A 20,903-nucleotide genomic window follows, 5' to 3' on the forward strand; every position below is an offset into this window, starting at 1 on the left:
ATGTCCAATACGGCCCAATTAGCCATTTTCCCTCCCCGGTGTCATGAGACTCGTTAGTGTTACAAGGTCTCAGGTGTGAATGGGGAGTAGGTGTGTTGAATTTGGTGTTATCGCTCTCACTCTCTCATACTGGTCACTGGAAGATTCAACATGGCACCTCATGGCAAAGAACTCTCTGGGGATCTGGAAAAAAGAATTGTTGCTCTACATAAAGATTTGGTCTAGGCTATAAGAAGATTGGCTACCAGACCCTGAAACTGAGCTGCAGCATGGTGGATAAGACCATACAGCGGTTTAACAGGACAGGTTCCACTCAGAATAGGCCTCACCATGGTCGACCAAAGAAGTCGAGTGCACGTGCTCAGCATCATATCCAGAGGTTGTCTTTGGCAAATAGACGTATGAGTGCTGCCAGCATTGCTGCAGAGGTTGAAGGGGTGGGGGGTCAGTCTGTCAGTGCTCAGATCATACGCCGCACACTGCATCAAATTGGTCTGCATGGCTGTCATCCCAGAAATCTCTTCTAAAGATGATGCACAAGTAAGCCCACAAACAGTTTGCTGAAGACAAGCAGACTAAGGACATGGATCACTAGAACCATGTCCTGTGGTCTGATGAGACCAAGATAAACATATTTGGTTCAGATGGTGTCAAGTGTGTGTGTCAGCAACCAGGTGAGGAGTACAAAGACAAGTGTGTCTTGCCTACAGTCAAGCATGGTGGTGGGAGTGTCATGGTCTGGGGCTGCATGAGTGCTGCCGACACTGGGGAGCTACAGTTCATTGAGAGAACCATGAATGCCAACATGTACTGTGACATACTGAAGCAGAGCATAATCCCCTCCCTTTGGAGACTGGGCCGCAAGGCAGTATTCCAACATGATAACAACCTCAAACACACCTCCAAGACGACCACTGCCTTGCTAAAGAAGCTGAGGGTAACGGTGATAGACTGGCCAAGCATGTCTCCAGACTTAAACCCTATTGAGCATCTGTGGGGCATCCTTAAACAGAAGGTGGAGGAGCGTAAGGTCTCTAACTTCCACCAGCTCCGTGATGTCGTCATGGAGAAGTGGAAGAGGGTTAAATCAGTGCTGGAAAATAATGGTGGCTACACAAAATATTGACAATTTGGGCCCCATTTGGACATTTTGACTTAAGGGGTGTACTTACTTTTGCTGCCAGCGGTTTAGACATTATTGGCTGTGTGTTGAGTTATTTTGAGGGGACAGCTCTGATTCATTTACTTGGAGGTTGGAATGAACAGGCTTCAACAAAGAAACATGAAAGACATTTGGAATGCGCATAGATGGGGGAAGTCTTAATCTACAGGCCACAGGATTAACAATCTCCAAAATTTCATAGGGCCCGATGAATTTTGGGCCAAATTTTTTAGATGGTATATGCAGGGACAGATTCCTAAAGGATAGCCACACTTTGTCACCAACTTTATATCCTGGTGTCTTTGAGTGCCTCTTGTCAGCCATTCTCTTAAAAGCCTGCACAGAGCGGGAGAAAGCACAATTAACATCGGACCAGATTTTGGAGAACTTTTCAATTGTAGTGTTGACATCTGGAAAATCGGAAGATCAAAGGAGCACACACGAGGATGCAACCCGTAAACTCAGAAGAAAGGAGAGGTCCCTGTAGACGTGCTAGCACAATTATTAAAGGCAAACTCTGCCCAGGGAAGGATGTTGACACACTCCACGTCATCATTGGCCATCAGACAACGTATCATCTTTTCAAGAGTCTGATTAGTCCTTTCTGTTTAGCCATTTGTCTCAGGATGATATGCTGAGGAATAGGATAACTTAATCCCCAGCTGGGAGCAAAGAGCCTTCCAAAACTGGGCTATAAACTGAGAACCACGGTCTGAGACAATGTTAATTAGTGCCCCATGGAGCCTGAAGACATGTTTAATGAATAAAGATGCCAGTTCTTTCGCGGATGGAAGTTTCGGAAGCGGAAAAATGTGGGCCATCTTACTGAACCTGTCCACAACCACCCAGATCGTGGAACATCCCTGGGACGGAGGCAAGTCAGTGATAAAGTCCATAGATAAACGGGTATCGGAAGAGGACGTAGGAGACCGGCTTAGAGGTACTGCTTTTGCTTCTGGCACAAACTTCACAGGCCTGGACGAAGGCTAACACCTCCTGCCTAATTGATGGCCACCAGAGGTTGGAAGAGATAATCTCTGTCTAAATCAGTCTGGGTGAAAGCCAAAATCCTATCCTCTGGGATAATGGGTTGTGGAAGAAGCGGAGGAGGAGACTCTGGTAAAAAGTTTTCGAGACAAGGCATCAGCTTTAATGTTTTTTGGCCCTGGTAGATAAGAGATTGTGAAGTCAAATCTGGAGAAGAACAGTGACTACCTGGTTTGAAGTGAGTTCAGTCTTTTATCAGAACGGATGTATTCAAGGTTCTTGTGGTCAGTCAGAACTATGAATGGATAGCGAGCTCCCTCCAGCCAATGTCTCCATTCCTCCAAAGCTAGCTTTATGGCTAGAAGTTCTCTGTTGCCTATATCATAGTTTCTCTCTGCTGGAGCACAGGGGTGGATGGCAGCATTTACAGGATCCTTTTGTGACAAAAGTGCCCCCACCCCCACCTTAGATGCATCTACCTCCACAATAAAAGGCAACTCAGGAACAGGATAGCGTAGAATTTGTGCAGAGGTAAAGGCTTTCCTCAGCTGAGTAAAGGCCGCCTAGGCTTCAGTAGTCCATTTAAATTTAGTCTGAGCCTTCCTGGTGAGAGGTGATGGGATGAGCAATGGTGGCAAAGTTCTTGATGAATTTCCGATAGAAATTTGCAAAGCCCAGGAAGCGCTGAACTACTTTCAGGTCTGAAGGTGGTGCCCAGTTTAAAATGGCTTGAATCTTGGCTGGATCCATGGTAAGGCCCGTGTCAGAAATCAGGTAGCCCAGGAAGGGTACTTGTTTGACATGGAATAAACACTTTTCGGACTTTACAAAAAGAGAGGCAGTCTTCAATCGGGCCAATACCGAGCAGACGTGCCTCTGTTGTGTTTCAAGATTGGGAGAGTATATCAAAATATCATCCAAGTATACAAGCATGAAGCTACCCAACAGGTCACAGAAAATGTCATTCATAAAGTTTTGAAAGACAGCTGGGGCATTCCTGAGACCGAAAGGCATGACAAGATATTCATAATGGCCATCCTTGGTGTTAAAGGCCGTCTTCCTTTCATCTACTGCACAGATGCGCACTAGATTATAGGCTCCTCTTAGGTCCAGTTTGGAGAAAATTTTGGCTCCCTGAATTTGGGAGAATTGTGATGAGAGGAAGAGGATACCGATTGGGAACAGTTATCTTACAAAGTATTTAAATCTCTGTGGTCAACACAAAGCCTCAGTCCCCCATCCTTCTTTGGGACAAAGAAGCATCCTGCGCCCGTGGGAGAAGTAGAGGGACGGATGAATCCTTTAGCTAGGTTCTCCTGGATGGATGGGTCAATGGGACAATCATAACTGCGATAAGGAGGTAAAGTGTCAGCAATCCCTTTAGAAAACACATCATGAAAGTCCTTATAACAAAGCGGAATCTGTTCCACTCCCACCTGACAGGCAGCAAATCGAACAGGGTGCTGGATGCAGTTTTTTACACACTGATTGGACCAAGCCAAAATAATTCCTGTTCCCCAGTCAATTACTGGATTGTGATTCTGAAGCCATGGAAGGCCTAGGATCAAAGGAGTGGATGGAGAGCCAATGACAAGGCATGAAATCTTCTCCCAGTGTAAAGCCCCCACTTGTAACTGGAAAGGGTTGGTGGATTGGAACACTTGATCTTGAGAGAGAGGCCTATTATCCACAGAAATCAGGAGGACTGGGCAATCTAGATCATGATTTTCCAGGGACAAAGAGGTAATCAGAGTCTTATCAGTAAAATTCTCAGCAGCTCCAGAATCTACAAAGGCCAGCAGTTCATGAGCCTCCGTCCCAAAGTGAATAACATTGGGTAATAGTATGCGCTTGTCCTCCTGGGGAGATGAAAGCAGACCTAAGGTGGCCTCCCCACAATCACCTAGGTCCTTTAGTGTCTCGGACATGTAGGGCAAGGACGGAGCATATGACCCTTGAGTCCCATGTTACGCCGGCGTGTGTGTTCCTGGGCAGATAAATGGGTGGAGCCTAACTGCATAGGTTCTTCCTCAGACCTTGCACTGGAGGTGGAATAATTAGGTGGCCTGTAGTAAAGAGAGGATTAGCTGAACTCTCTCATTTTCAGAGCCAGATGAGGATGGCTTTAACTTGAAATATAATTTGTAGCTGCTTTTAAAGTTGAAAAACCCCTTACAGTCACCAGAAAACCGATCAGGTAGAGCAGGGGTGTCAACCTCAATTTAATCGCGGGCCGCATCAGCATTATTATTGCACTCAAAAGGGCCGGTAAGGCTAGATGTCCAAAGCATCCCCTACCCTTACATAAGACGTCAATAGCCTCCCCACCATCAGAAATTGAGTCCTCCATCCTCCCTTACATCACCGTGCACCCCCTTATCTTGTGCTGCTCCTGGGAAGAAGCTGTAGGCTTTGCTGAAAAGCAAAAAGTACAGGGTCTGGAGGAGGACCAGAAGAAGGCTGGAGCTCTCCTGCAGCTGCAAGGGCCACATGAAATGGCCTTGAGGGCCCGATTCGGCCCGCGGGCCTTGTGTTTGACACCTGTGAGGTAGACGAAATTTCGGTTCAGATGGAGTATTTGTAGCGGTGGTAGTACAAGGAGATTGCAACTTGGTGAGCTCTGTGGCCATTTCCTGGACTTGATGGGATAAACGGCAAAGTTCCTGTGCAAAAAACTGAGCTTGTGCAGGATCCATGATAGTCTTTACTTTAAATGTATGGCTAGTGATAATGTCAGGATAGGAGCAGATAGCAGGAAACAGTTCAGATGTGCTAATATACAAGAGCTCAATAAACAAGAGCACATACCATGAGCAGGTCTGAGCAGAGCAGGTCAGCTGGAACTTGTAGTGCACCGCTGCAGATGTAGCTAGAGGTTGGCTGGTACTTCTGGTTCACCGCTGCAGATGTAGCAGGAGGTTGGCTGGTACATGTGGTTCACCGCTGCAGATTTAGCAGGAGGTTGGCTGGTACTTGTGGTTCAGGCAAAGCGTAGTCTAGACAAGCTGGGTCATACACAGCTAGTTCAGAGTCCAAACAGTACAGAATCCGAAGCGAGCAAAGCAGGGTCAAAACTAGGCGGGTCATACACGATATACCGTAACTATAGCAGATATAAGCTGGGTCAAGCAGGAGCACACAAGGTAACAATGTTATCACGAGCACTGAGGGTGTGCTAATACAGGTGATTTAAAGGTGAGCTGGCCAATCACCATTAATTTCCAGGCAAAGGCTGTGTCAGGTGAGGTTTGCTGGGTCTTAAAGTGATCCTAGTACTAACACAGGGTCACATCTATCCACTTTAGATCTCAAGAAAATGCGGGAAAATCTATCCTAATGTAATATGTTTTATTAAAAATAAATGCAGAGTAAAAATAGTACACTTTCACATTAGACGGTGCCTCGAATGGCACTTGCTGTAAGCAAAAAAAACCACAGATATCCGGGAACCGCCACTCAGCTGATAGCGTGCGTTCCACTGTGCGTGTCCCTCCGCTCAGACCAGCCGCAAAACCGGAAATTATGTATTACTGGAACCTCAATGCATTTCACCAGGAAGTGGCGTCATCAGGAAGTAATGCTTTGGCACCACCTTTATGGACACTATTTTTAAATAATTTTTTAATTAATTTTTTAATAGTTTTTTTTTAATTATATGTATTGCTACTTTGTACTTAATCATAAAGAATTTTTAATATTGATATTTAATTATCTTTTTTATGATGTTTTTGATACCGCACTAAGCACTTTATATCACGGTCTTATTTCATTAATTGAGTTTCAATACCTCTTTTTTATATAGCACCCACACCATTGTAAGCTCTGGTTTTTTGGCACTTGCTATGTGCATGACACTATTTATTTAGTTGGATTCATTTATTTATTTATTTATACTATTGCACATTTTTATATCTAGCACATATTGAGTATAATAGCACGGTCTGTCACAAGCACTTTACTATTTATGTTTATTTATTTGTCAATTTTGAGTGAATAGTCACATTCACCCCAACACAAGAGTTGGAGTCACTTATATAAGATTAATAGAAGTATATACAGTAAACCCCCCCTCCATCGCGGGGGGTTACGTTTCGAAGCCACCCGCAATAAGTGAAAATCTGCGAAATAGAAATACCCTATTTAAATACACTGTAGGTATGTTTTTTTTTTTTTTAACTTTCACTGTACTTTTAAAAGCATTTTAAGGTCTTTAAACACACTTTTAAAACAATAGAAACTCATTTAAACACATAAAAAGATACTGAGAGACAGAGCAAGAGCAATGGAAAACACAAAAATACTTAATTAACAATGATTTAATTAGTAAAATAATATTAATAGGTCTTACAGAAAAAAAACGCAAAATACCGGGACCGTGAAAACTGAACCGCGATATAACGGGGGTTTACTGTATCTTGTACTCTTATTTGGTCCTTTATATGCTCATGTACCAGTAGTAGCGCCTCACTATACACCCTATTCCACATTTAAGTATCACTACTTAAATTGAAGGCAGCTCTACACATTACAGTGTTTGACACCAGGGGAGGCGCCATACTCCTTATATTATCCCACATTTACCACTGTCTATAAACTCCTGCAGGCGGGTCAAGGCATCAGGGTCACCAGTTTGTTTATGGGAAAGCTCGGCCTGTTGAAGGGAAGCCAGGACTCTAGCAAAGTCCGCCTGCCGTTCCCTCTTAAGTTTGGCTCCAAGGGAAATCAATTCCCCTCGGACAACCGCCGTATGGCCCTCCCACACTACCCCCTCGTGCAGACCGTCCGACCCGTTCTCCCCAAAATAGTACCGCAAGACCTCCGAAACTTTAGAGACAACCTGTGAGTTGTCTAACAAATTTTCATTCAACCGCCACATCCAGGACCTATGGGTGCTAGCAGAACCGGTGAGTGATCAGAGATCGTGATGTTACCAATCGACGATCTCCGCAGGCACTCCAAGGAAAGCTGATCAACATAAATGATATCAATACGTGTATAGACATCGTGTAGGGAGGAATAGTAGCTAAAATCCTTGTCCTGGGGGTGGAGAATTCGCCAGGAGTCTACCAAGCGGAGAGAGTGGAGGGTCTTGCAGTAGTGTTTGAGAAAAGCGAAGGAGTGGGAGGATCTACCGTGGGAAGTGTCCATGAGGGGATTGAAGCAAATGTTAAAATCACCCCCTACGACCAGGGACCCCTCTCTAAAGTCTGCTAAACGTGTAAGAGTGGCATCTAAGAAAGAGAGTTGCCCAGTATTGGGAGCGTAAAGTGACGCAAACGTAACCATTTTGCCCTGGAGCGTCCCCTTAAGGAACACGTAGCGTCCCTGAGAGTCAACCAGGTGGTCAATAGGCTGAAAAGGACAGGCCCGGTGTACGGCAATGGCTGTACCTCGGGATTTGCTGACAGGGGAAAGACTGTGATACCCTTGACTATAGAGGTGCATAGGGGGAGCTTTGGGAGGGAGCGGGGGGGGGGGGGTGAAGTGAGTCTCTTGTAGGAGAACCACCTGCGCCCCGAGCTTCTTCAGTTCCCACTACAATCTGTTGCGTTTGTGCGGGGAGCACAGGCCCCGCACATTGTATGACATTACCTTAAGTGATGACATCTTGAGACCAGGGTCGCGATGTGCCAGCTAGGAGGCGGCAGCGGCGATGTGGAGAGATGAGGAGGACCGGCTTCCAGACGCGCAGGCACAAGGGAACAAAAGAAAAAAGAAAGGAGGGTGAGAAAAACACAGCATGCATGACAGTAATACCACAGGCAATAAAACAAAAACAAAGGCTGACTGAGAGACCGATCAACCACCCTGACCCCAATAGGGAAGGGAACTAAAGGCCAGGCCGAGTGTGCCACCCCAAATGGAGAGGCACACTGGGCAGCGGCCCCGGTCCACAAAAGAGGACTAAGTCCACAGAGGTTAACCTACTGGGGGAACGTAAGCCAACCACCAAGGGGAAGATGCCAACAAAACCAGGGTAGGGGCCAATAGGAAGCAAGGGACCCATCCGGCACCCGCCTGACCAGCCCCAGGTGAAGAAAAAAAAAAGGGGGGGAGAAAAATCCACCCCCACCCCCTCGAAAGGAGCCTGCGGGATATCCGGGCAAAGGCAAAAAAAAGGGCAGGGAGGTCATAAATCACAGTTCAGAGTTCCAAGCAGGGGCCCCATGACCCGCCCAACAGGGTAGAATCCAGCCAAAAAAGGGGGGGGGAGAATCTAGATCCCTGTACAGAGTCAGAAGTGCAAGAGGCAAAAAAGTGCAGTGGACCAGTGTCATGGGCAACTAGGAGCCAGAAGGAGAGGAGGCCACACCAGGGCCCTCAGCATGGCGAGGGCGATTACGTCTGTGTTGCCGGCGGGGAGCCGGTTGCTAGGGTTGAGGTAGCCGTATGGGCGACACTTCGGGCAGGGCCCTCCAGTCCGGAAAGTCCACAGGACCCAGGCCCAAGGCAGACAGAATCTCCAGGAGATCATCTTTGGTGCGTAGGGTAGCTGAGACATCACCTTTAGTGGCTTGAAGGTAGAAAGGGAAACCCCAGCGGTAGGTGAGGCCCGCAGCCTGGAGTGACTCAAGCAAGGGACGAAGAGCCCTGCGTTGCATGAGGGTGCGGCGTGACAAATCCTGGTAAAAATAAAGGCGTGCGCCATCTAACTCAAAAAAAGGCTTATTCCTCATCTTTCGCATAATATTGTCCTTGATGGTATGTTTATGGAGCTTACAGATGATGTCACGAGGGTGGTCAGCATCTTGAGAGGGAGGCCACAGGGCCCTGTGTGCCCTGTCTATTTCAATGGGGGCAGAGGCGGGGAGGCCCAGTATCTCCCTGAAAATGTCCGTCAGTGTGGGGACAATATCCCTAGGTTCCGTGGCTTCAGGGAGGCCCCCCGAATCCTTATGTTCCCCCAGCGGCTGCGGTTCTCAAAATCATCAAGCTGGGAGAGCAGGGCCTCAATTTTCTGATCCTGTCCCGCACAGTGTGCCTGCAGCTGGGAAATGACAGGGAGAGCTTCACGCGGGATCCCAAATGAGAAGTGTCCACTTTAAGCTGAGCGATATCTTCTTTAAAGGCAATCTCAACCCTGGAGATAAATCTATCCAGGTCTGCCTTAGTGGGCAAGGCCCAAATATGCCTCTTCAGGTCCCCATCCCCCAGGACAGCGGCAAGATCGGAGCCCCCCTCCTGGGACTCCGAGAAGCAGGGGGTGGCAAGAGGGATCAGGGTGTGCACTGACCGTTGCGGGGAGAGCCCGGTATCCGCATTCCACGACGGACTTGCTTCAGGACGCGGTGAGGCCAGCGCCTCCGGCGCCATCTTGGATGTCTGGGGGTCTCGGCCGCGGACCTCCGGGAAGAAGGCCGGCATGCGGCCCTGCTTGGTGCGATCTGGCCACGGCGGCTGGGAGGCAGTCCGGCGTCTGGCAGACATGATGGGAGCCGGTTAGGAGGCAGGAGGCTGGCGGATGCTGATGAATTAGGCTGCGTCGGGTGCGGAGCTGAGGTAGCGTGCGTCTTCACCCTTCCATGACCAGGACACGCCCCCCAACATAATATTTTTGACATGGGCACTCCAGTATATATACAACCCCTTCTGTGGAACAGTTAATAAAGTTATCATTTTTTTTTTTAAATCTTTGTTCTTTTGGCATTAGTAGATTCTTTTGTTTTTTTTCCACAAAGGGGCATATGCTGCAGTGCTCACAAGGATACATTCCGGTTGTTCTTGGTAACCTGTCTTTAGGGGGGACCCGAGTGAACTCATAGTGGACTAGTAGATCTTATAGAGAAAGGAAGGCTGGTTTAGAAGAAGATACAATGAGCAGGAAGACCCCCCCCCCCCCCCCAATCAGATAGAACTCGCAGCAGAAATCTTTTTGTAACCTTGGCCAGATCTGTGCCTTGCCACAATTCTGTCTCTGAGCTCTTCAGGCAGTTCCTTTGACCTCATGATTCTCATTTGCTCTGACATGCATTGTGATCTGGAAGGTCTTATATAGACAGGTGTGTGGCTTTCCTAATCAAGTCCAATCAGTATAATCAAACACAGCTGGACTCAAATGAAGGTGTAGAACCATCTCAAGGATGATCAGAAGAAATGGAAAGCACCTGAGTTAAATATATGAGTGTCACAGCAAAGGGTCTGAATACTTAGGACCATGTGATATTTCAGTTTTTCTTTTTTAATAAATCTGCAACAATGTCAACAATTCTGTGTTTTTCTGTCAGTATGGGGTGCTATGTGTACATTCATGAGGAAGAAGAATGAACTTTAATGATTTTAGCAAATGGCTGCAATATAACAAAGAGTGAAAAATTTAAGGGGGTCTGAATACTTTCCGTACCCACTGTACTTTCCACTTCTGTGACGTTTTTGCATATGTGTGTTGTTTTCTATATTCTCTATATTCTCTTCGGGTATTATTGGGTACCTTACATTGCTTTTCTGGCACCTCTGTGATTTCTCTTTATATTTATTTGACACTTTATGGGTCTTGTATGCTGCATCCCTCCTAATTCACTTTCTTCTCTGCACATTACTCCATTACCTTGCCACCATGGACGTACCTAATACCTTATTTGATATACTTTGGGCATTCATGTACATCTCCCTGATATTTTGATGGTATCTTGGGTTTCGGTCGGACACATATGACCACTATTACTCCTCTTCTTTATTTCACTTTTTCATCTGATAATACACAATCTCTATCGAATCGCATAAGAATTATGATGAATATATAATTAAATTATTATTTTATATCAATTCTGAAACCACCCCCTTTTTTTACTTATTTTCAGATCTCTTTTCAGACTTTTCTGGTCATGGTGTGCTCTCTCATTATTGTTTATTCAAATGATGTCTTTGCCCGTATTCTTTTTTTCTTTGGAACCATTTTAGCTACCCCTCCATCTTTCTTTCCCCCACTTTTGCCTCGGCCAATACACCCGCCTCAGCCCCGGGTAAGACAGTTCCTGTGTGTGGGGGGATGATTCCCCTCCCCTCTCAGAATTTTCTGCCTTCTTTTAACTACCTCAGTAAGTAGTATATTTTTTATGTATTCTGGAGCATTGGATATTTTCCCGCTATTTTTCCGTTATTTTCCCATATTTATTGGATATCAATTTACATTTACAGACCTAAGTCTCAAATTAGCTCCTGAAGAGTGGACAATGAGCCACGAAACGCGTAGAGCCTATAAGATATGAAGATATACCATTTGAAGACTGTTTACATGTTGTTTATATATACAAGTTATTGTCGGATTTATTTATTCATTGATTGATTATTATGTAAAAAATATATTTGTATGAATTGATATACTTCATGTTCAGCTTTTATTTTGTATAATATTTATATTTATTTTTATATTGCTGTATCCTTAATGAAATATGTAATAAATTATTTAATTTTATATTTCATACTACTATTTATGACTGGATACCTCATTTAAAGTCCCACAATCTTCTGCTTTTCTCTAAAAGCTTTTGAAAATAAGCTTGCCGGAAGAAAACACAGATATGGATTTAGAGACAAGTGAAGAGGAGGGAGATGGGAGATGGAAGAGGGATGCTAATTTGAAGATTTGATCAACCAAGATGCAAACTATAAGCAGTAACAAGTGGATAAGTCTCTTTTTAGATTTAGTGCAGGCTGATTTGAAGGAGATTGATTGGGATAAAGAAGTGAGTGACAACTTGACTAAGGAGGAAAGAAGAACACTTAAACAACGTAAAAATGTCCCCAACATGGTGATAAAAAGCAGTGATAAGGGGAGCAACGTACAGTATGTACTGTAGCTGAAGTAGAGCGAAACAAGGTGATAGGTCAACTTATCTTTAATTACAGAAAAACCCCTTTCTCAATTTGATTCATGAACTTAATGAGAAGCTACCTTGGGCAATGGAGGCAGGACTTTTATCTAAGAAGGAATTTACCTACATGAAAGTAGAAGCGTACAGTACCCCACTATTCTACATCATTTCAAAGATTCATAAGAATCCAGTAAAACCTCCTGGAAGGCCTATAGTGTCAGAGATTGGGGGCCCACTTGAAAGAGTGGGCAAATACCTAGACTTGTTTATCAAAAAGATGGTCTGCCTACTTCCTTCCCATGTAAAGGACACTACAGATGTACTCTGTAAATTACAAGATTTGGTGATACCCGAAGGGGTCCTATTCATGGGGATAGACCTTGAGTCACTCTATATCTCAATACCCCACGAGTGGGCTCTGCAACCCTCTCCCATGGTCTTAAACAGCACCATCCTATGATGGGGGCTCAGAATGAATTCCTATGTAAACTTTTGGACTTTGTCCATAGAAACAACTTCTTCCAGTTCCTGGGAACCTATTTCTAGCAAATCAGGGGAACATCCATGGTCGCACCTTTAGCACCCTCCTAAGCCTGTCTACACTTGGGGCTATGGGAGAAACAACTGGTTTATCCATCAACAATGTATCAGACCCACATGGCTGCCTGGGTTTGCTACATTGACGATGTGCTAATGGTGTGGACAGGGACAGTTAAGGATCTGCATGAGTTTATGGTAGAACTTAATAGCAATGATAAGAACATCCATCTTACATATAACCACCACCATTTCCAGATCTCAATTCTTGACCTATCTATTTCTTTAGATCAGGGCAGAGTGAGAGCTTGAAAAGAAACAGTTGCTAATACCCTCCTGTATGCTAAAGGCCACCACCCTGAACCCCTAGTGGCGTCCGGTGTATTGAGGGTGCAGGGGCGCCCTCACTTCCTGATTGGCCGTAAGGCAAACCCCATGCCATTGGCCGCAAGGCAAACCCCATGCCATTGGCCGAGGAGGAGGCGGGAGCGGGAGGACTGGAGGAGACGCGCTGCCGGGGGACACAGTGAGGAGAAGTCGCCGCTGGGACTGAAGAGAAGCCACCGCCGGGACTGAAGAGAAGCTGCCGCCGCAGCTGCTCCAGGGCTCCAGGTAAGTGCACTGGTCTCGGGGGGGGCCCACACTGCATTGAAGGGGGCACGCACGCACGCTGGTCTCTGCATTGATGGGGGCACGGCAAGCTGGTCACTGCATTGAAGGGGGCACAGCAAGCTGGTCACTGCATTGATGGGGGCACGGCAAGCTGGTCACTGCATTGAAGGGGGCAGATCAGGGCAGAGTGAGAGCTTGAAAAGAAACAGTTGCTAATACCCTCCTGTATGCTAAAGGCCACCACCCTGAACCCCTAGTGGCGTCCGGTGTATTGAGGGTGCAGGAGCGCCCTCACTTCCTGATTGGCCGTAAGGCAAACCCCATGCCATTGGCCGCAAGGCAAACCCCATGCCATTGGCCGAGGAGGAGGCGGGAGCGGGAGGACTGGAGGAGACGCGCTGCCGGGGGACACAGTGAGGAGAAGTCGCCGCTGGGACTGAAGAGAAGCCACCGCCGGGACTGAAGAGAAGCTGCCGCCGCAGCTGCTCCAGGGCTCCAGGTAAGTGCACTGGTCTCGGGGGGGGCCCACACTGCATTGAAGGGGGCACGCACGCACGCTGGTCTCTGCATTGATGGGGGCACGGCAAGCTGGTCACTGCATTGAAGGGGGCACAGCAAGCTGGTCACTGCATTGATGGGGGCACGGCAAGCTGGTCACTGCATTGAAGGGGGCACGCAAGCTGGTCACTGCATTGATGGGGGCACGGCAAGCTGGTCACTGCATTGATGGGGGCACGGCAAGCTGGTCACTGCATTGAAGGGGGCACGGCAAGCTGGTCACTGCATTGAAGGGGGCACGGCATGCTGGTCACTGCATTGATGGGGGCACTGGTCACTGCATTGATGGGGGCACGGCATGCTGGTCACTGCATTGATGGGGAGCATGATGGTCACTGCATTAAATGGGGGCATGCTGTGGTAAATCTGCATTGAATGGGGGCATGCTGTGGTAACTCTGCATTTAATGGGGGCATGCTGTAGTAACTCTGCATTGAATGGGGGCACGCTGTAGTAACTCTGCATTGAATGGGGGCACGCTGTAGTAATTAAGTAACTATACTTTGATTACTGAAGGCCCCTTTCACACTTTTGTGACCTCAAAGTCATGCTATTTTTTGCCACGTTTTTTTTGCCGCAAAGCAATGCCTATTAGATTTTTTCTGTTTGCGGCCCCCCCAAAAATTTTGAGCACCAGCCGCCACTGATACCTACTGGTCAATTTCTCAGTATGAAGAGGAACTGTTCAGATGTTGATCAGTTTAAGAGTGAATCCATCTCATTCTTTAGACGCTTTAGAGAGAGAGGGTACCCCCATAGCATACTTAGAAAAGCCAAAAAAAGGGCATTAGCAACTGAAAGGGAAAAGTTACTCTCAAAGGCGGAACAGATATTTGAGTCAAAAGAGGTCAGTAGCCCGATCAGATATATCATAAAATTTAGTAGCCAGTGGGAAAAAGTTAGGACAGTCCTGAATTGACACTGGCACATTCTTACATCTAATCCTCAACTGGCGCAGATTGTAGGATCATACTCTCAGGTGGTGGCTGGATGAGCAGATAATATAAAAGATCTACTAGTTCACTCTGAGTTTACTCGGGTCCCCCCAAAAAACAAGTTACCAAGAACAACCAGAATGTATCCTTGTGGGCACTGGAGCATATAACCCTTTGTGAAAAAAGAATTGGCTAATGCGGAAAGAACAAAGATTTATAAAATGAATAACTTTATTAACTGTTCCATGGAAGGGGTTTTATATATACTGGAGTGCAGAGATGTATAGTAACGAAGTAGAACTACTTAAGTACTGTACTTAAGTACCGAAATGCGGTATCTGTACTTTCCTAGAGTAGAATTCTTTTCTCCTACTTCTACTTTTACTTCACTACATTTTTTCGATGATTTCGATACTTCTACTCAAGTATTTTTTTTTTGTGCTGCATAGTTACTCGTTACTTTTAAAAAAATTACCACTGCCAGAACAGTAGATGGCAGGTTGCATAAAGCTCAAAAAAATGTGTATAATGTCATTTGTAAATCAGCGCATACGAAAATAAAGGCTGTGTATAATAAAAGCTGCTATACCAAATCTTTCCAATAAAAAGAAAATATGAAACAAACAAATAAATGGTGCTACAGCGCTTAAAGTGCATCAAGAAACTACTAACAAACACAGGTTAATCATTTGAATAAATCATTTGAAATAATAAAAACAATATGATGTTCATACTTTTGACTTCTTTCTTTAATAACTACATAACACAGTACTTGTACTTCTACTTTCAGTACTTGAGTAGAAATTTTTTTTCAAAACTACTGGTACTTTTTACTTTTAGTACTTAAGTAGCAAATTTTTTGAAAAAACTACTTGCAATACTTAAGTAAAAAAAATGTTGAATACTTTAGTACTTCTACTTAAGTAACTTTTTCTGCGAGCACTTCCACTTCTACTCAAGTAATTTTTTGATCGAGCACTTGTACTTTTACTCAAGTAGAAATTTCGAGTACTTTATACAAGTCTGCTGGAGTGCCAATGTCAAAAAAATGATGTTGGAAAGACCAAGAGGCCCCTTCGAGTGAGAATAGGGGAACATCTCTGGATTATTAAAAGTAAAAATAAAATGAAATAACCTATATCAGAGAACGAGGAGAAGAAATTGAACCCCATGGTACATACAACATTTTAGGGAGGTACACCGTGGCAGAGTGGATAAACTGCATATAAAGGCATAGTAGCTCTAAAACAGCCAAAAAGTAGAGGAGATCTTGACAGAGTCATCCAACAGGTAGAAAAGCAGTGGATCTTTGACCTGAGTACACTTTTTCTGATGGGTATGAGCTATGAATTAAATTTTGGAGTATTTTTGGAGAGATGATCATTGGCTTTAATAGCACCCAGATTGAGATGGTAACCACCTTTTTTTTTGCCTTCCTATGATTTCTTACCTGCCCCCTAATAAATCCTCTAGAGTACATTTCATCCTCTAAAAATGTATATAGATACTTTACGGATTGGATGTTAAAGTATCTTTTGAGATGAACACAGTTGCCATTCCTTTCCTTTTTTATATGTGTTGTTGTTTTTTGTTACCTTTCGTCCCATGGAAGGGGTGACCCCATTGACTGCCAATGGTATTACACCTTTGTATGGTGATACTGACTCCCACGAAAGTGGAGGAGACAAGGTAGAAGGAGAGGAGTGCGGCATGGAAGAGTCGAGGCTCAATGTCTCTCTTGATGGCCCTGGATGTGAAGAGTATTGAGATGGACTAACCTGATGGTTATCCCTGAAAAGTGCCACAACAGTAAGTATGCAACTTTTCCATAAAGCTGTCTTTTCACTTACACCTTACCTTTGGAGGGATTTTCCTCTTAGCACTCAGCAAGAGCAGGAGCCATTCATCGAGGGACATCTAAACAGCTGATGCCGCAATAACCGCAGCTGACCGGGACTTGTGTGCTTTCCTATTGTAGCCCATATATACATTAAGCTGAGGGTCTACTGCACCAACTGGCATATCTGCATCTCCAGCAGAATCCTGTCCCTAAATGATTTTGCATCTGGAGATGTACCCAGGAAAGTAACGCTATTTTTTTCCTAGATGACTATGCATATCTTGTATCAATCAAGCTGTGTATACGGCATAGTGAATGTCTAATACATACAACAAGCAACTCTTTTGTATCTCGTTTCAATGCATCTACACTCCTACTGCTCCTTCCTGCTTGCAGTATATTTACTAAAAGCAGTCGGCAGGTGGTTCTAATGACCAGACTATTTTTTGCGATACATCACTGCGTTAATTTAACTGACAATTGCGCGGTCGCACGAAGCTGTACCCAAATAAAATGTATGTCCTTTTTTTCCCCCAAATATAGCTTTCTTTTGCTGGTATTTAAACAACTTTTTTTTTTTGCGCTATTAACAAAAGAAGAGCATACATTATGAAATATATATATATATATATATATATATATATATATATATATATATATATATATATATATATATATATATATATATATATATATATATATATATTTAACTTTTTGCTATAAAACATATTCAATAAAAAAATAAAATAAATATTTTTTTTCATCAATTTAAGCCAATATGTGTTCTGCTACATATTTTTGGTAAAAAAAAAAATCCCAATAAGCGTACATTGATAGTTTGCGCAAATGTTATAGCATATACAAACAATGCGATTTTTTTGGGGGGAATTTTTATTCATTTTTTAATTTTTTACTGATAATGCCAGCGATCAGTGATTTTTAGTGGGACTGTGACATTGCGGCGGACAAATCGGACACCTAACTGACACTTTTGACACTTTTTGGGGACCAGTGACATTATTACAGTGATCAGTGCTAAATAAAAATGCCCTGTCAGTGCACTAATTACACTGGCAGGGAATGGATAACATCAGAGGTGAGCAAAGGATTAAGTGTGTCCCTAGGAGGTGCTTACTAACTGTGGGGGTGCTACACTAATTGGGGAACACAGAGATCATGGTTCCTGCTTTGCAGGAACACAAGATCTCAATCTTACAATACACACTGAAAGCATTAAAGGATGCCCCTGTTCAATCAGAATAGCGCTACCTATCAGATTCTGCAACTGGAAGTGACGTTCGGACGAGAACAACTTACTGCGCATGCGCCATGCGTTCCAACATATCCACTATCCACTACCCGCACTGCTCAGCGACAAACTGATTATATAGTGAAATAGACTATTTCACTCGTTCGCGGTGAAATTGTCTATTTCAGCATATAAGGTGAGTTTACTGCTAAAAAAAAAAAAAGTAAAATTCAAGACATACGTGGGTGTAAGAAGATATATATGGGAATATTGTATGATTAGAGAACACAAACACAGCTTTTATCGGGGCACATTAAAGGGGACTCCGATGGCATTATTAAAGGGGGACTCCGACGGCATTATTAAGGGGGACTCCGACAGCATTATTAAAGGGGGACTCTGACGGCATTATTAAAGGGGGACTCCAACGGCATTATTAAAGGGGGTCTCCGACGGCCTTATTAAAGGGGGACTCCGACGGCATTATTAAAGGGGGACTCCGACCGCATTATTAAAGGGGGACTCCGACCGCATTATTAAAGGGGGACTCCAACCGCCTTATTAAGGGGGACTCCGACCGCATTATTAAAGGAGGACTCTGGCCGCATTATTAAGGGGGACTCTGGCCGCATTATTAAAGGAGGACTCCGGCCACATTATTAAAGGAGGACTCCGGCCACATTATTAAAGGGGGACTCCGACCGCATTATTAAAGGGGGACCCCGACCGCATTATTAAGGGGGACTCCCACTGCATTATTAAGGGGGACTCCGACCGCATTATTAAGGGGGACTCCGACCGCATTATTAAGGGGAACTCCGACGGCATTATTAAGGGTGACTCCGACCGCATGATTAAGGGGGACTCCGACGGCATTATTAAGGGCGGCTCCGACCGCATTATTAAGGGGGACTCTGACCGCATTATTAAAGGGGGACTCTGACCAGGGACACTTTAACCGGGGCTCATACAGGGGAACTCTGACCTGGACACTGATGTAAGGGAGCACTCTCCAGTGGGGACACTGATGTAAGGGAGCACTCTCCAGTGGGGACACTGATGTAAGGAGGCACTCCGATGGGGACACTGATGTAAGGGAGCACTCTCCAGTGGGGACACTGATGTAAGGGAGCACTCTCCAGTGGGGACACTGATGTAAGGAAGCACTCTCCAGTGGGGACACTGATGTAAGGAGGCACTCCGATGGGGACACTGATGTAAGGGGGCACTCCGATGGGGACACTAATATAAGGAGGCACTCCGATGGGGACACTAATGTAAGGGAGCACTCCGATGGGGACACTAATGTAAGGAGGCACTCCGATGGGGACACTGATGTAAGGGGGCACTCCGATGGGAACACTAATGTAAGGGAGCACTCCGATAGGGACACTAATGTAAGGAGGCACTCCGATGGGGACACTGATGTAAGGGAGCACTCCGATAGGGACACTAATGTAAGGAGGCACTCCGATGGGGACACTGATGTAAGGAGGCACTCCGATGGGGACACTAGATTGGATTGCTAGATTGCTAGAGCAACAGGGACGCAGTGCACAGTGCTTGACAGGTAGGACAAGGAGGCTGATGAGGGAGAGACTTAAAGATATTAAAAGGACATTGTATGAGGAAACTTATACTTGGAATTGCATGAGGAAACTTATACTTGGCAAACCCTTTTGACTGTAATTATTGTGGTGAAAAAAGCGAATAGAGCCATGATTAATTTTTAAAGGAAAAAAGCTGTTGCTGTCAGGAAAAGGATCATTTAAACAGAGGAAAAAACCTGTCATACTCAGCAAAGCAAATCTGCGACTGTATCAACGCTGTTAAAGGGACATGGCCTGATTGAAATCTACCACTGTAAGTGCATTACTGTAAAAAAAAAAACGCAAAACATAGACACGCTATTAAAGGGACATTTATAAGCAAACTGACTTTAGTAGCAAAGTACGCCTTACTTGAACAAGTCTATTTTTACAAATGTTTGACCACATATGTTCTAGCGCCCGTTAATTTAAGGGGCTTAATGTCTAGTACAATAATAATAAGATCAAGGATCCCAAGCAGCTTCTATACAAAAAGAGAAATGACAAATATGCTAGTAAAATCAAAAGATCAAAGCATTAGCAGCGCTTAAAATCATTTATAATCGCATAAGTCCTTCAACTTATACAAAAGATTGTCCATGTAAAAAAATGTCCATATAGATCACCTGGTGAGGATTCATTTTTCATAGGATGGTAGGTAATGGTTATAGGAACAGATATTATATATGTGACTGTCACCACACCTGGTGGAATACCGCCCCCCCTTGGATATTAAACTCACCAGAACAATATTCAGATAAGCTTTAAATCAGATCCCCTTTCCTTGTCACGACCTCCTGTTTAAATCAATCACCATTTCAGACAAACACTCAGCTTCTCGCTCTAAATGGGTAATTTGGCCGGGAGTCATGGAAAAGGGAACACCCTCCTAGCGTAACTCCCTATAATTGCTTTATTATAAATAACCCCCCTACATACAGTAGTTGCACTTACACAATGTAACAAGTTTAAAAGCATAACATCAGATCAACCATGTGTACGTCTCTCACCACCGTACCATCCAGCGGTGATCCCTGGGAGAGGCGCACTCAGTCAGTGTTCATGATAGCCGCGTGGTCATGCCCTAATGCGTTTCGTCATTGACTTCGTAAAGCACCCTCAGTCCCCCCAAGCTCAGGCACAGAGGCGAATGCATATGTAGGTTGCGCCCGCATATGTAAGAGGTATTCGCATCACACATGTGAGGCATTGCCGCCAACATTATAGCGTGAGCAATAATTTTAGCTCTAGACCTCCTTTGTAACTCCAAAGTGGTAACCTGTAAAAGCGTTGAAAGTGTCGCCTATAGAGATTTTTAAGCGTCATAGTTTGTTGCCATTCTGTGAACGTGCGCAGTTTTAAGGCCCCTTTCACACAGGGCGGATCCATTTTCACAGACTCCACTAGCTCAGCGGGGATCAATCCACTGATCCCCGCTGATGACAGGCCTGTTTCCGCTCACTGTGCAGAGACGAGTCCCGCTCTCCTCTATGAGGAGATCCGATGTCTGTTTTCAGCGGATCTTGACGAATCGGATGCACGGGTGTCAGCAAACACATGTCCGCTGACATCTGCCTTCTCATAGAGTAGAATGGGTGGCCCAATCAGGTCAGCCTGAAAAA

This window comes from Pelophylax lessonae (genome assembly GCF_965119305.1).
Source record: "Pelophylax lessonae genome assembly, chromosome: 2".
Taxonomy (NCBI): Eukaryota; Metazoa; Chordata; class Amphibia; order Anura; family Ranidae; genus Pelophylax; species Pelophylax lessonae.